We start from the raw sequence: 13,499 nt of genomic DNA, 5'->3' as shown, positions 1-13,499 counted from the left end.
CCCCAAATGGAATATTTTTAAATTTTCCAGCAGTTGTTTTCCTGTTTGCAAGCTATTTCTTTAATTTCTCGCACATTATTAAGTTTTATTAAAGCTTACAGGTAAGTTACATTTTGTAGACAAGTTTGGCTCAGCCTTGTAATCAGACCATCAGAAAATTAACTTATTAAACTTTTTAGGCCCAATTCATGAAAATTTAAATGCAGAAATGTACATCTCTGCCTGATCGTACTTCCATCATTTTAGTCAGCTCACAAACCTTTCCAGGAATGTACCTTGGAAAGGGCACCTATTGTTGGATTCAAGATGTCATGTGCCCTTTTGGTCAAAGGCATTTTCCCAATGTGGAATTGTATGCACAGTACGATTCCACATTGCGAAAAAATAGCAATAATTTCTATTGTTGGTCCCATACACACGCTGTCACTGGAACCAAGTTAAACCTGGTTGATGAGCTCATAACAAGGGTGAAACCAGTCTGGGTTGCCTGTGTTCCAGTTCAGAGAGGATCTGGCTTGGCAATTTGGGCTGGACTGTTACCGTTGGAGCCTGGTCAAGCCTGATGTGCATATACCTGGGTCCAAACTGAGGTGGTATGATGTGCAAATAAATGATGGACTGGGATGCAGCTCTGCATGATTACCAGTGGCTGAAATGAATGCAAGCATTCCACCCATCTCTTTTTGTATATTTTCGAAATACTAAAGTATGCCATCTTCGTGTAATGGTCCACCTTGTTCCTTAATTCGGGTGAAGTTTACAAAACTAGAAAATCTACAATCTATGAGAAATGTAGACCAAGGTTTTAAATTAATTTCTAATGGTCTTAGAAGACTAGCAAGAGGTTGATGCACAGATTGCACAAAACGTGACAAAATGACTACCATCCCTAGGTAATGTAGGCCACCAAAAATATCTTGAATCCTATTAAATTATAGTTTTGACACCTCCGTGTGCGGAAACAGGAAGATCAGCACATGTAGTCGTAATTCAGGAATAAGTACCCACAAACTTTTGTAAACAGATACCTCTTCAAAATGATTTTGTAAAAAGTAAAGATAAGGAGAAAAATTTATAGATTCAACTCTTCTTGAACATCTATGACGGTGTAAAGTCGGTATACAGCACAGCTCAGAATATTTTGAGCGCCTAGAATGTATGCAATGTGCAGATCAAATTGAGAACAAAACAAGCCCACTAACATTGTCTGCTGTTGCAACTTTGCATATTTTGTAAGACTTGAAAATTATGGTGGGCAGTGTGTATCTCAAAAGGACACTCAGCCCTAGTACCGAATTTCGACATTCGGAGCAGACTTCTTTTACTGTGAGTAGTTTATTTTCAAGAGCAGAATAATTAATCTAAGGAGAGAATAAAAAAAGAGTTGGTGTTCCGAAAAATCATATTTCTGTTTCTAACAAAGGGCAACACCTATAGCCCTTTCGTTGTTCCATCATTGTCACTTTCTACTCTGCCTTGTACTTCAGTCCCTCGTAATGTACGACATTTATCCATTTGTTTTGGGAATTTATTGTAATTGTGGTGCTGTTTGTTTTTGTCACATGTTTGTGCTTGAGCATTTGAACATTTTCAAAAGGTTTTTTACAAATTCTTATTTTCCCCTCTTAAGGTACCACCTAGCTGTGAACTTCCCCATTCTCTTTTTCCAATGTGCTGTTTTATTTCTCGTGCGCCATCCTCTGTCTCTTTCCTGTTTATCATGAAATTCCGGACAGCAGTAGTGTGGCATCTGGAGCGGGTTACAGTTGCCGCCAGTCCACCAGAACGAACGAAGAATGACCCACAATTGTTAGGCGCCAAAGCCAAACAAGCATTTACTATGCAACGGGTCTCACATTTGCTCATGTTAGAGCTGATCGCGTTGTAAACTCCTAACCCGACTTTTCACCTAATGTTGTTCCTAGACAGTCTTTAGTCAACCAGAGGGCTTCCCGGGCTCTTCCCAGGGTGCCACAAAAAATGCGCACGTTCATGGATGCAGGCACCCAAGCGGGGAGTTTTCAAGGCATTCGCCCTAGTGATATAAAGCCACTGCCGGTTAGCCCTGTGGATTTCGTTCAATTTATCTTTGACTCTCCCACATTGAAAGGCAATCAGCTGGCACATTGCCATCAGCCCCCTGTGAAGGTGTTCCCCATCTTCAAAAGAGCAGTCACCCAAAAAAATGGGCCAACAATCTCCCCCTACTTGCCATCCCCAGTAGAAGTCCTTGAGAGGGGAACCATCGCCAAAGGTGGGAAAAAACATAAGAGATCGAAGAAAATAAATCGACGGATTAGCAGGAAAAAGAGAAGGAAAGTACTGTTCCCTGAAGTGATAACTGATGGGACAACCTCCCCTCGAACCCACATAGAGCCACTCGTGAAGCAGCCTAGTCCGCCCTCACTACGTAGGCCCAACTCCACTAAAAGGGGTCCTGTAAGCATGCATTCAACTGACCTTTCTTCCATTCCAGCCTTGAATCCAACTATTTTCCCATTTTTGCCCTTCAGACGGGAGACCATCCCTATTGAACCCTCTATTTTGTTGCCTGGGGAAGGAGCTCCCTTTGCGAGCTATAACACGAACTCTCAGATTGTTGACTTTGTTCCCATTTTTGATGCCGATTTAATTCTAAATAGGGCCACCTTGTTAAGATGCTTTTCTGAATCTACCTTTCTGAAACACATCACCAGTTATGATATTGACCTTGTTTCCCTAAGGATGGTTAGTGGAGTTCTCAGGGCGAGGGTCGCCTTTCGCTCTTTGCATGTGGCGAACCTGGCCCTCTCTCACACTGACTTTCTGCAGTGTAGGGGGATCGATGTAATCCCACTCTTTCCCTACCTCGCTTTCAGAGGGGAAAAATTTGTGACTGAGAGCCCTGTGAGACCCCGATCCCCGGTCCACTTTAAAGGCACTGACTCTTCCTTATGTAGATCTAGATCAGACCTACAGGCCCTTAGAGTTTCCTTAATAGGGAAGGATAGACAGGTGCTATTGCGGGAGACACGACACACTCTGAATCTTCAAACCACCTATGCCCTCGATGATTGGGGTTGGCTCTCGGGAGCTCTTGTTCAAGAACTGGGATCCAGGGACTTACTCCAACCTTCTTCCTAATAGAGGTTTAAAAATAATTTCTTGGAATGCTGCCGGGGTAAAATTTAGCAGGGAAAAACTATCTTACCTCAGTACACTTAAACCAGATTTAATCTGTCTCCAGGAGACTTGGGCAGACACGGCTCTATTGTGGGACGACTATTTTGTAGTCGATTGTAAGGCCTCTTCGTCTCGAAGAGGTCATGCTAAGGGGGGTGGGTAGCTTGTCTACTCTCCAACTCTCTCAATTGGGACTATTCCTGCTATAAAGATCCCAGCAACCTCTTTATGGCACTTACGATTCATCTGCATAATACTACGCTAGGTCCTACTTCATTGCTTCTAATTAATGCTTATGTGCCCCCAGAGGCCGTATATGATTCTCTGTTAGAAAGGGTCTTTGCCTCTATTGAGGATTCCTTAGATACTGAGTTCCCTCCACTGATAGCACTAATGGGAGATTTAAATTGCAAAGTCTCCAATTTGGCCTTATGTCAAGTACGCGATGTAGAGAGAGAAACAGCGCTGCGTATTCCAGATTGTGTTTTCCCCCCTTTAATTAAAACAAACAAAAGAGGTAAACTTCTCCTCAGTCTTCTAAAAAAAAAATGACTGTATTATCGTTAATGGTAGGTCCACTTCGGACTCCCCTGCCTCCTTCACACATATTTCTTCACGGGGAAGGTCCATTCTGGACTACTTAGTACTTGGTTATTCCTCTTATTGTCTATTGGAAGATCTTAAGATATTATGCTCCCCCTATAGCGATCATAACCTGCTTTCTATCACTATAGAAACCTCCATATTGTCACTAGACTCATGGAAATCTGGTGGGTTTACCCAGAGTTTTTCTAATAAGACTGGGAGGACCCAGTGGAATTTTAAGAGGATAGCTCGTGTCACTGCGATTTTAGCAGCTGTAGTTGCTAACTTGACTAGTTGGGAGGGAATGGAGTTGCAATACTTCTCTGATCTCCTGATGCAATTGGTGTCTAACAACTTATCTGGTGGGCATAAAGTAGCCCGGAAAGCTATTCCCCGTGCATTGCTTGACCTAAACAGAGAAATAAATAACATGGTTAGGGCCCAGTTTTTAGTTTTCTGTGAGGAAAGGAAAATCAGGGTTGCGCTATTAAAAAGGAGAAAGAGGCGGCTGAAGATCCGCCTTGCAAAAGAAGCAGGGGACAGGCTCTGGATTAAGCTCCGGGAAGCCGCTACAAAGGGCCAGGCTAGGCGTTTCTGGGCATTAGTGGGTCAAGGTTGTGGGTCTAGAATTCGTCGTCCCCCTACTCCAATCTCTGAAGCTCGATGGTCAGATTTCATCTCCTCCCTGTATGCTTCAAATGGGGTCGTACCTTTCCGGTTTCCAGAGTCTCCAGGTATTCTCACTTTCCCTCCCCCGTCAATAAAGTCAATAAAAGATATTGACTGTGCTATCGGTGAAATACGCCCCTCCGCTGCAGTGGGGCCAGATGAACTGCCTTTATCAGTTATAAAACAGGATAGGAGCTCTTGGACTAAGATTTTACATGTGGTCTTTAATAGATGCTTCTATTCCAGATGTATTCCTCCCTCGTGGGTCGGCAGTATAATTGTACCCTTATTTAAAAAGGGTGATCGATCTTGTCCTGGTAATTATCGTCAGATTGCCCTCCTTGATGTGGTGGAAAAAGTTTTTACCAAATGTCTACTCTCTAGACCAATGTCTTGGGCGGAGGAGAATAACATCATCCCTTTGGAACAATCCAGATTCAGGCGCAAACATAGCACTCTAGATAACATCATGGTGCTGCAAACCATTACTGAACAATATGTAAAACTGAGAGGGGGGTTGTTTTTGCGGCTTTCATAGACTTCTCCACGGCTTTTGATAAAGTAGACAGAGATCTTTTATGGACTAAGCTATGCAGCCTGGGGATACCTTTACCACTTCTGGAGTTAATAATTGCCTTCCACTCCAACACCTGGTGCAGAATCCTCTTGGGGGGGTGATAGAGGTTTATCCCATAAGATTTTTACATCTAATGGGTTAAAACAGGGATGCCTATTGGCTCCCCTGCTCTTTTCCCTCTATATTTCAGATCTCCCCTCCTTTTTATCCAAGGGCAAGGGTTTTCCCCCACTGGTGGGTGGGCGTCCAATTTGTTGCCTGTTGTAGGCGGACGACATCTTAATCCTTGATTTAGCCCCCAAAGGCATACAGAACCGCTTGCAGCGCTTATCAAAATATTCTGACTTACATTATTTGAAGGTTAACGTATCTAAAAGTAAGGTCCTTTGTTTCTTGGGGGGAAAAAAGATGACCTTCCCCAATTATCAGTGGACATTGGGCAACCAAATCCTTGAAATTGTCAAATCTTATCCCTTTTTAGGGAAAATAGTGAGCGGGAACCTTAGCGATGTTGCCCACATCGCCTATAATAAAGCAAAGGCTGAATGTCAGGCAAGAGGTCTGGGGGCCCTTTATACAGCTACAGGCACTTCTCTTACCTTCTATCTGCTTATCAAGTTAAAATTCCTGCATCCCTGCTATATGGGGTGGAACTCATTGATACCTCCAAATGGGGGTTCTTAAATTAGGCAGAAGGTAAAATTCTCCCAAAATTACTAGCTGTTAATACGGCAGCCTCAGTGGCGCCTCTGACACTGGAAATGGGGCTTCGAAGCGCGTATGCTCAAGGATTAGCGGGGGTTATACAATTGGCTACCTCAATTTTAAAGAGTGAGGAAAACACTTTAAGATCATTTCTGAAGAAAGAACTTTTTTTAGATAATAGCAAGCCCAAATTTGCCTTTTGTAAGAATTTCTCTACTGCCCTGGTGATGCTGGAGCTGGATCGCAGCCAAGTTCTAGAACTCTCCCCATTGATCTTGAGGGTGACTTTGAAGAGTGCAACGTGGGCCTTGAGCTTCCGCCAAGACTTGGAGTGCTGTAAAAAAAGTTTTTTTGCAAATATAGTTAACACTCTAGTAATAAAAAAAACACAACTGTACTTCACTTGGAACATCCCTCATAGTGTTAGGCGCTTTTGGACACTGCTTCGACAGGAATTGCTCCCTTTGAATACACTATTGGCAAAATGGTACGGTACTGCAAAAGAGTGTAACTTCTGTCTGGCGGATTCCCAAGATTTACACCATCTATTATTTGTCTGCCCTTCTCTTGCCTCATTTCGGCGTAAATGGCTAGATCCAATTTGTCTTCAGTTTTCTCTATTGTCAGTGCCCGAGTTTCTCCAAGCCCTGTATGATCCTCCGAATGAAAGTTTTTGTTTTAAAATATTTAATTTTTTTAATTGTTTTTTAAGCTCATTTTAAGAAACTTTCATTGTAAGGTATGTCAGGTGGCATAGGATTTTGATGCAACATCTCACTATATTTTTAATTTATTTCACCTTTTGGTACTCGATTGGATGTAAAGTGTAAATTGCAGATACGACCTTCTGTTCACCAATATTGTAAATTTTATGTGGTTCTCAGCTAGATGTAAATAGTAAATGTGATTTTCTGCTTTCTTCTTTTATGTGGACCTCAGTCGAGTTCCAAATCATAAATAAAATAAATTGTACCTATCGGGCAAAAGTGCATTAATGTACATAATCCGAAAAAATGAAATTAACTATGTAAAGCGCTCAACTTCTGCCAAGCGAGATCGTGCTTGTAAATTAGAGAAAAAGAAGTCCACGAGCCCGATGGAAAACAGCGAGCCTCGCATGTTTTCTGTACTTGGTCGCTGCGCTCGAGGAGGGCTAGCCACCGGCTACGACTAATGAAAGCAACCAGATTTTATTAGGCAAGCCCACGAACCAATAAAAAACACTGACGTGAAGTTGACAGGGCTCCGAGCCCTTTTCTAAATACAAAAGCGGCTCGCTGCGATACGCATGCGCGAGAGCATGCAACGCAGGCTTGACCCTAAAAATCAATAACTATTTAAAAATAAGACGGCTGGAATACAAGGATTTATGGCAGCAGTTCAGACACTGTTTCAATGTGTCCAAGCACTAACCGGCGACAACGCTGCTATATGGCAAACTGTAGCAGCAAAAGCAAATTAACCTTAGTGCTTCCATTACGAAGGTTAGGCGGGCCTAAAAATGGCTGCTGGTCCAGGCATTAGAACGATTTTCTAAACGTCTGGACTATTCAGTTTGCATTCCAACTTCATCAGCTACTTACTGGGGGATCTAAAGCAGAGGACTTAATTGGTAACCTTAGTGGGGATGCCTTAACATGGGCCATATCTCCCTTTAATCTTCTCAGGTTGTGATACTGGATGACTCTTCATCCTTTTTGCTGTGTTTAAGCCAATGTTTGACCACTCAGTTACTGTTTATTGAACAGATTTACAAAAATATTCTATAAATATACTCTCCTACACAAAGCATGTTAAACTGAGGGCCTTTGGAGGTTGGTTGTCCTAAAGAGGCACAATTTCCCTATTCCATTGCAGTCTGAAGGAAGAAATAAAAGATGTGCTGGTTATTATCATTGGACCTGAATCTATCGCAACCAATTGACTTAGCACATCAACTTGATCATCCTTAGAAAAAAGGGGAGAAAGAAGACAAGGTCAGTTTTTTCATATGTTTGCATAGGGTCTCTCATTTTGAAACCACCTGAAGTCTTCTCTGGAAACATGGAGGTACCCATGAAATTGATAGTCCCTTTAGCGAAGAAGGAAAAAAACAGGAGAAGCAGAGAACACGGGTTCTGTATTGTAGGAAGAAGTGACACGTGATAAGACTTTGTTCAATGTTGCCCAGCAAAGCCTTAGGGAAATGACAGCACTGGCCTCTATATGGCAAAGAGGGTGGGGTGTTCTGTCTTTTCTCTCTTTGTTGGTGAGCTATACTGCTCTACTTCCATATTCATATCGCCTTTAGTATTTCAAGTAAATCTGACCAGGTCTTTTGACTCTTAGTATCCTGACTACTGCTATGGTGAATTGTGCCACCACAGGATTATTTATGAATAATTCTTGGGCAACCAAGAATAATATCTCATCAAGTTAAGTCTGACGGACGATTACCTTCTGCACTTATTTGGTGACATTTTGAAATCACTGTGCAAATCTCTTTACAAGTGTCTACCCCGCTCACCATCTATATCAAAATCAAGGTGAAAAGTATAAAGTTTAAATCATTTCCCTACATTGTTTATAACAGAGTCCTGGACCCTGGCTACTTCTTTAAATTTGCAAGGAAATGGCAGACAGCTGTGTCTCTTGTATTCCTCTGTTTCCTTCTTGTCCTTGAATAAAGTGTGATTAGGGTCTCAGTAACGTATTATTTAAAGAGGCCTGGCATGCTTTCTACTTCCGTCCCTTAATGTTAGCAGAAAAGGAAGGAAGTGCACCAAACTGACATTATATGCAGTCAGCATTTGCTAATGAGGAGGAATTGGTTATTTCTTCTTTCTACTCCCAATTATAGGACATGACCACAGTCCCAGTAGCTGCAGCTTTGCTCCTCCTAGTCGCTCTCCATCAGTGTGCCTAGCTCTGGAGTCTTCCACTGAAGACGGGCAGATACATTTGATCCTTAACCAGAGGAGAAGGTTGAGCAAGGATATGAATTAGTGGTAGGGATTTTCTATATTTGTAAATGGTTTTACATTCAGGAAGCTGAACTAGAGATTACCAATGGTTTCTGCACTCAATATAAGATCCCTGCAGCAGTTTCTCTTTCTGTGCATGGGATCATCAGTGGAATGGTGTGAAAAGTGAAAGGGCATTGACAGGACAGGCATTACCCATTTAATACATAGGTTCTACAGACATGTGGAATGTATAGAGTTTCCTCAAGGGCAATAAATTAATTCCATTCTTATCAGCATGGCTTCTTCATTAGCCTTGAATTCTTAGAGAATTGCCAAATTCACTGGATAACAGGTTAGAAGGGCCATTTAAGGGCTTTTTAACAACGTCTACTTTTCCTTCTGGAATGGTACTTATAACGCCTATACTGCAAGACCATGTTAATGAACTTCCACGTTCTCTTTGACTGCATATAGAAGGGTGACAATCTATCTCCACTATTAAGTACCACAGCTATTTTAGCATGTGTCTTTTCTGACATTATATTTGATCTTCTGTGATCCTAGGCTATGGCAGCCCAATTCTCAAAATCATCCCAATGTCACCTGTGGCTAAAACTCTAGAGATTGGTAGCGAGACAAAAGGCATTGATTCTTTTGCCATTCCCTGAGCATTTATTTTTTGGCCCACATCTTAAACAACTATTTCAGCTAAGCAATGCACAATTCTTCACATCATTAAATTCCTTCCTGTGTGCTCCTTCTCCTTTGTGTCTCGTAAAACCCTGCTAGGGATCAAGTACATAACCATCCCATTCACCACCAAGCCCTGGCTGGGCGCTATGCTTTCTTTTAAATCCCCATTTATAAAGACACATCTACAACAACAGCAGTCTCCAAAAACCATATTCTGTTGGCACAAGATGTCTGGCTTCTGCATATTATCAAACATGGTTATATTATTGTGTTCTGTTGTCCTCTTCTTGTGCGCCACTTCAAGATGACTTCTCTTATGATTTCCTTATCTCCTGGCCCAGCAGCAAGATTTATTAATATGGATTTCTTCACTCCTGTCTAAACATGCCATTATTGTGGTCACTCTAAATGAAGGAAAACAGGAATTGTCTAGCCTATTTCAATGGTGATTCTACAGTAGGTAATTTCATTAGAGATTCTAGGGGATTATCTGGTCACTCTAGAGCTCAAGGATAATGGAAGAAATTGGAATATTAGTTGAGAGCAGTGAGAACACGCATCAATTATTAATCACAATCCTTGTCGGGGTGAACCACGAAAGTCACCAAATGAACCTGTGCTTAATCCTCTGGTCCACTTTTATGCCCAGTGCGAGCCTGTGGGCGTAGTGCAAGCCTTTGTCTACCCCCTAAACCAGTTCTGATCAGTTCCTGTATCACTTATGGGTTTTGTGCCAGCCTGATTAGAGAAACAAAAGGCCTAAGTGTGAGCTTGATCTGTCATTGACAAGGTAAGGATCTTCAGGAAGAAGATGTACACAGCTCCCAAGCTATCTTTTCAAGGGAGGAGACCCCCACCTCAGATCCGTTTGTCCTTTATCTAGGAGCAATAGACACGAGAGCCACCAGAGGCAGTTGAGAGCTGGACACTGGTAGGATAGCCTTTTGGTTTTAGGCAGGGAAAATTATAGTTTTCTAAAAGTGTAATTTCCAAAAATAGTAATATAAAATCCCACCTGACCATTAAGGTGGATTTTAAATTACTTGTAACCATTTTCCTACTCCCAAATTGAATTTAACATGTATTAAAAGTCATAATGTAAACCAGTGTTAGCCTATGGGATAGCCAGCCTTGCTACAGTGAAAAAAAGACTCTGGAGGTATTTCACTGTCAAGACATGTAAAACATTAAAAGGACATGTCCTACTTTATAAATGCCATGCACCCTGCCCTATGGGCATTAAGGGTCTGCCTTAGGAGGGGCCTATACATATTAAAAAACAAATGTGTGGCTGACAAAAGGGTTATTTTGCCAGGTAGAAATTGCATTGTATGTTGGAAAGTGGATTATTGGTAAGGGCAGGTAAGGACCTACACTTAGCAATAGGTCACAACCACCACTAGGTACAGTTAGATCTCAATAAATTAACTCCAGCTCAGCCCTTGGTGGCTTGCAAACGAGCAGTTAGGTTTAACGTAGGAGACAGGTGTGTAAAGCATTTAAAAATCCCAAAACAGTAATTAAGTTAAACAGAAAGCACAGTAAAAATCCAACACCAATTTATAAACATAGAGTATATTTTTATCTTTAAAATGACTCAAAACAGGTAAAATCGGATAGGGGGACTAGAGATATTAATCTTTGAAGAATTAATGTTTTCTTGTGCATTGAAACTAAAAGCGTCAATCCGGTCATCTGGTCGCACTCAACCAGGACACAGTCAAAGTTTGAGGCCAACCACGATGGAGCTCTGCTCGGCTACAGCAAGTGGGAGGCCTCGGGAAAATGTTTACCTTTGGACTTAGTCTTTTCTTGTAGTTTTTCTCCAGCGGTACAAAGTCACCAATCAGACCTCCTTGAGCCTTCTTCGGATGCACGTCGCAGGGGACCTCAGTGAAGAAGTCTACCTTCAAATTTAGCTGAATCTTGATCCAACGTCCCTGGAGCCCTCCTCCGACACTCTGCCTGGGAAGTCCCGGTCAACTTTTGACATTCGGACTTTGTCACTTTTTTCTTCTGACAGGGTCGACCCTCCACAGCAAGCCGATTTTGACGCGAGGTCATCTGATCACCTTTCCAGGAGCACCCAGTGAAATCCTGGAAGTCTGGGGCTCTGCAGCCTTTTAGCAGGATGAACCTGCAAGTCAGACTGGCTTGACTCACCACTGAGGGTCGGTCCCTTTATGGAGCTTTTATCCAAAAGTTCTCCTAACTTCTCCAAACTTCTGGATCTTCTTCCAGAAGGCCTTTGAAGGTCCTTTAGGAGTCCACAGCTCACCCCAAGGTTCCTGGAGCTCTGAGTTACTCCTTGAGGGCTAGGACTCCAACTTCCAGAATGCACCTGGCTCAAACTCCCAAATTACCATTGGACAGTGGTCAGCTAATCAGTTTCCTCAGGATTTGATGCAGGGGACTTTGGTTAGCTAGTTTTCACCTGTAGCGAGCAGGGAGTCCCTTTTTGATCAAGTTGAACCATAGAAAGTCCTTTCTGTGGTGAAGCCCAGGTGTGCAGCTGGTGCAGTCCTTCCGAGTGCAGTCTCCAGGTACAGGTCAGGGGTCCAGCAGGGCAGTCCTTCTTCTTCTGATGCTGTTCCTTGTAGGGATCTGACGTGTGGGTGCAGCTGTGCCATGTTTATACTTGCTCCTGGGGTGGAAAGCAGGGGGGGCAGCTGTCCAATCACAGGCAGGCCACTACCCTCTTGCATGACCACTTCCTGGGAAGTGTGGCAAAAAAGAATTCCAGGAAGCAACATTCCTTAAAAATCCAAAATGGCAGAAACTGAATTTTGGAGGTTAGGTCTGGCTGAGCCCACCCACTGGTGTGACTAAAAATCCTTAACAACCCCCTTGCCTGTCCTCTCCTAATCTAATCAAGGGGGCATCTGGTTGTCTGGGTTTGCAGGAAATGGGGGAGGTCCTGAGCTGCTCCAAATGTCCTTCCCTGCTTTGAAGACCAGTTTGGCTGTACTCCCCCCATCCTGTTTCACCATCTGCTGAGGCAGCTCTCCTCCCCCAGGCACCTCCTTTATGTTCATCACAGGCCACTTCACACCTCATTAATCAGCCTGGCCAGGCTGCCAGAGGCTGGCAAACCAGAGAAGGGCACTACAGAGCTGAAACTGGTAACTTTTAGGAAGAGCTCTAAAACTCTTTCCCTGAACTATTTATATTAAATCCAACAACGGCAAGTTGTTGCATTTATTATAACACTCAGTTTGAGACCACACTTGCCATATATAGCTCCTTGGGGGACTTTATTAAGTAAAAAAAGTCTCCCCATTTTAGCCTATGGAGCCTATTCACTACAATGAGGGAAAACTAATTAAGCTATTTTTCCTCACCACGGCTTATAAAACTTATTTTATAAGGTCCCTGCTTATAGTTACACTGCACTCAACCCTGGGGGCACCTAGGGCACACCTTAGGGGTGAGTTATATGTACAAAATAAGGTAGTTTAAGACCTTGGAAGCACTTTTAATTCCAAAGTCAAATTTGCATATAACTTTAGTTTAAAAGCAGCTAGCATGGCAGGCCTGCCTTTAAAATGACACTGGACACCTCCGCAGTGCACCTATGGGGCACTACCTATGCTGGGGTCCCTAAACCTACATGCCCTCCCATATACTAGGGACTTGTAGGTAGTTTGATACTGCCAATTACAGTTAGCCTAATTTGCATGCTCATTTTAATCAGAGCACATGCCCTGGGACTGGTTAGCAGTACCCAGGGCACCATCAGAGTCAGGAAGACAACAGCAAAAAGTGAAAAATAGGGGCAAAAAGTTAGGAGGCTTCTGCAATCAGCCCAGACTTCTCACACCGTAACACTGCACACTTGGTATGCAATGACAGGCGCAGAGACATGTTTTAAAGTTCTACATTAATAGGTAGCAAAATGGTGTTGCAGCCCATTAGAAGCATTTAATTTACAGGCTGTGGGCACTTGTGGTACCCATTACTAGGCACTGCTACATAAACTAAATGTGCCAGTTGGGGGGCAAGATAATTCCAACAGGTTTAGAGAGGAGAGCACTTCACCACTGGTTCACTGGAGTAAAGTGTGCAGAGTCCTGTAGTCAGCAAAAGCTGTTCAGCAACAGAAGGCAAAAATCTATCTGGGGTGACCCTGCAGAAAGGGCAGGTTTGCAACAGATGCTTATTTC

Source organism: Pleurodeles waltl, chromosome 1_2, assembly GCF_031143425.1.
Source record: "Pleurodeles waltl isolate 20211129_DDA chromosome 1_2, aPleWal1.hap1.20221129, whole genome shotgun sequence".
Classification (NCBI taxonomy): domain Eukaryota; kingdom Metazoa; phylum Chordata; class Amphibia; order Caudata; family Salamandridae; genus Pleurodeles; species Pleurodeles waltl.
Note: the sequence above shows the minus strand (reverse complement) of the source record.